General features: G+C 42.6%; 1 protein-coding gene across 4 annotated transcripts in view; it reads left to right on the top strand.

Moving 5' to 3' along the window:
* LOC107739978 (zinc finger protein 618-like) overlaps positions 1–338 on the top strand; it is a 68061-nt gene that overhangs the window by 23232 nt on the left and 44491 nt on the right. The window lies entirely within an intron of this gene.

Below are 338 nucleotides of genomic sequence, written 5' to 3'. Positions count from 1 at the left end.
CTGTTTTCGTTCAAATCAAAGCGTAAATACACGTAGAAAACGTATCCTTGTGTCGTGGCTGACACAGAAAAGCTTACGCTGCTTGCGTTCACGCTGCTTGCTTGGGTGTTCTCCAAAATGCTGCTACGGTGATGCGGAGAGACACAGAGGAGATTAATTGTTGAGTAAAGTCGTTATTTTTGTTTTCTTTGCATACTAAAAGTATTCCCGTCGCTTCATAACGTTACGGTTGAACCACTGATGGCAGATGGAATATTCTGACGATGTCTTTCATACTTTTCTGGACCTTGACAGTGCTAGTTACGTTTGAATAAAACTGACCCGAGCGTTCAAAACCG

This window comes from Sinocyclocheilus rhinocerous, unplaced genomic scaffold, assembly GCF_001515625.1.
Source record: "Sinocyclocheilus rhinocerous isolate Xijiao unplaced genomic scaffold, SAMN03320098_v1.1 scaffold285, whole genome shotgun sequence".
Lineage (NCBI taxonomy): Eukaryota > Metazoa > Chordata > Actinopteri > Cypriniformes > Cyprinidae > Sinocyclocheilus > Sinocyclocheilus rhinocerous.
This window is presented reverse-complemented; position numbering and strand designations above follow the sequence as displayed.